The sequence below is a fragment of the Sitodiplosis mosellana genome, unplaced genomic scaffold, assembly GCF_009176505.1.
Source record: "Sitodiplosis mosellana isolate CC-2019 unplaced genomic scaffold, AAFC_SMos_1.0 Smas_scaffold_4324, whole genome shotgun sequence".
Classification (NCBI taxonomy): Eukaryota; Metazoa; Arthropoda; class Insecta; order Diptera; family Cecidomyiidae; genus Sitodiplosis; species Sitodiplosis mosellana.
The window spans coordinates 1-3068 of record NW_022599566.1 but is presented as its reverse complement, the minus strand read 5'-3'; the positions used below and the strand labels follow the sequence as shown (position 1 = coordinate 3068).

At 36.9% G+C, this 3068-nt stretch overlaps 1 long non-coding RNA gene across 1 annotated transcript; it reads right to left on the bottom strand.

Moving 5' to 3' along the window:
* Window positions 1–13: 13 nt before the first annotated feature.
* Window positions 14–3033, bottom strand: LOC129572163 (uncharacterized). The gene is made up of 4 exons (XR_008688399.1): window positions 2917–3033; window positions 1054–1152; window positions 820–970; window positions 14–742 (listed from the first exon to the last, which is right to left on the bottom strand). It is a non-coding gene; the product is annotated as an uncharacterized LOC129572163 (long non-coding RNA).
* Window positions 3034–3068: the final 35 nt, after the last annotated feature.

Below are 3068 nucleotides of genomic sequence, written 5' to 3'. Positions count from 1 at the left end.
TTCTGAGGGAATTTGTTTGTCGCAATGGTTCATATATGGGTTCGATCCAATGAAGTGCAGGTTAATTGTGCCAAAAAATTACACCAACAACAACGAAATAGATGAGGAATTCCTGACGATCAACACCGCACTGACTGCCTGACAAAAAGAAGAAATCGAAAGTCACTCTCCGTGTTTTTTATGGGCATCGCCCGCTTGTGCATACTATTGTGTGTGCATTTCGGCTTGACTGGATTGGGCTAAATAACAAATGGAAAGAGTGTCGAGTGTGAGCATAGTAACAAAAAACAATTAATGATGAAAATGACATTAGCCAACAGCACACATGTTTTTTCCCCTTTTTTTCAATCTGAAAAAACTTTTTTTAGTCGTAGTCGGTTGATTTTGCAATACCGACCCACAATCAATAGCAAACAATTGAAGTGGCTGATCGCAGGCAGGGCGTTCATACGGACAACCAAATTATTGGCAATTATGTACTTGTGCGCATTTACCTTTGGTCATTGTTCGTACAATACGACCCACCGATCTGACACTGAGAGGAAGAGAGAGAGAGAAAGCAAGCGAAAGGTTGTTGAATTCACACCGGAATTCTGTGTTGAATCCGGCGATCGCTTGAGATGCATTAATTTGATTATGTGCCGAAATCATGGCATGACTTGATGTTATTATACATCTTAGCGTGTGTATTCGGAAATACCTACAGAAAAAAAAACGGCATTTCAATAAAACGTCGATAAACCTGTCGATTGAATGAAACATATCATTAAAATCGATTGGATGGGTGCCGTTTCTTTTTATTCAGAAAAAAATACTTACGTTTGGGATCTATTCATTTTCTGATTCATGGTGAGTCTGTGGCGAGTGCCTTTTGTGATCGATAGGTAGAAAATTCCTTCTGGAGTGATGCCAAAGCAATTATCCACGTCAATTCGAGTATCCACTGAACCCACTGAACCACAGAATTGAGCTGCGTAAAGGAAGAGAATTTGATATACGAAATGAATGATACAATCGATACAATGAACGCAATGAACAATTGTCGCAACTAACCCTTTTTACGGAGGTTTCGATAACAGGCGAAACGAGAATTCTGTCGACAGCAAAGCGCTGCTCTGGACTGTCTCTCTGTTCGGGAATGTTAAGGCTAATCTGTAAGAAAAAGAGTGAGAAAAAAATTACATTACCCTAGCTCAGCTATTGTCTTTGAATTTGAAGATAAATAGAAAAATAGGCACTCAAAAGTTGAAAAAAGTAGGAGAAAAGAAGAGGCAGACATATTCGAGCTATTCAATATTGTATTTGAATTAAAAACTACTTTCAGCCATCGCAATACTATATTGACTGATTTCAATTTAATTGTGCTTTCGACGTTTTGTTTTTAATTTATCAAAAAAGAAAAAAACTGGTTTCTCGGTGTCGAGCTCAATTAGCTATTTGAATGACGAAAAAACAACAACAAAGTTGTGATCGAAGAGTAAGAAGGCAATAATCAATGTCAGTCACAATGCCCTTTATCAAAAGGAAAAAATACAAACTAGTTGTCTCGCACAGCTCACAAATTTGAGCTCACAAATTTGAGCTGGGTGAAAAACTTTTTGCAGACGATGCTGTTGACAGACTATTTCCGGTCAGATTTTTGCTAAGGGACGCGACGATGGATTTTGGTATTTCCATCGTTTGACATATATTCAACCACCGAAAAATGTACATGCTTTGAAATGGTTCATCTCGCAAACATGCAAACAGTAAAATACATACAACAGGTTGAAATGAGCAATATCTTGGCAGAAAAAGCCATCAGACATCAAACATTTTGCACTTTGTTCGAACACGATTTTTTTGGCAGACAAAAAACAATGAATGATCTGGGCCAGGGCTTTCAGTGTCATAATTGTTCGTAAATTTGTTGATGACAATCAGAGCAAGAACAAATTATTCATACATTCATTGTAAAATGTTCGCAACAGTTCTGAGTTTTTTTTTCTGCTGCTACACTGAACGAATAAACTAAGAAAAAGTATTTATATAGCAAGAATGTCGAACTTAATGAACATCATTCGCTACAATTAAAAACTCATACACAACAATGGCACTTCAAGTGGTCAAAACTATTGATGCCGACACTATCTGGTACATGATGTTGTGTTTGCGTGCGATGTTCCCTTTTACCTATGGCTGCCGCAGTTTTTTTCCATATATAAAACCGCACAGTCAGAAGCAACGCAATGGCAAATCAAAACAAACCAACACGATTGCGTTCCCAACAGGCGCAAAAAACACAGCAGCAGCAACAACAACAACAACAATTCCCTTTGCAATTTTAAATCGAATTAAATAAATGATCAAACAAACGAACGAGAAAAATAGAGATGTTCCAAAGGCTAGGCCAGTGTTTTTGTTAATTGCACGGAAATCTCTTGGCGAACAGAACAAAATAACTTGATGATTCAGTGCTTATTTATTTGGAATCGAAGGTTTCAACAATACGCTTTTGTTGAAAATTCAATGGCAATATTTTGTTTTGCGTGTTGCTGTTGTTGTTATTCACAAAAACTAGATCATTTGAAGAAAAAAAACAATTATGAACAATTTTTGCATCGACGAATCGGTAGAAGAAAAAAAAACTGCTGAAACCGTCTATGGAAGCAGATTCGATACGAGACAAAAAAAGAAATGCCGAAAAAAATATACACACAAAAAAATTTGATGGAAGAAACAATAACAATACGGGTTGTGTACGCGACGACGTTTCACTATTAGCAAAATATTTGATATTTTTGTTTCTCGGTTCGTTTTTATTCTCGATGAGTTCGTTTCCCAATGTTTCAATTGTCGAATTCGAATGCAAAACCGATCGGAAAATTAACCAAAACTAAATTGAAAATCGAACATTAAGCGATTTCAAACACATACACTTTTTTATGCTGGGAAAATATCGGTGAACAATTTGACACAAACTGTCATTGTTGTGGCATTGTCAGTGAACGGGGAAAAACGCTAGGCGGCGCCACTGATATATTTTGCTTCAATCATCAACAAAATACATGGAGAATTTCTCTCGACTG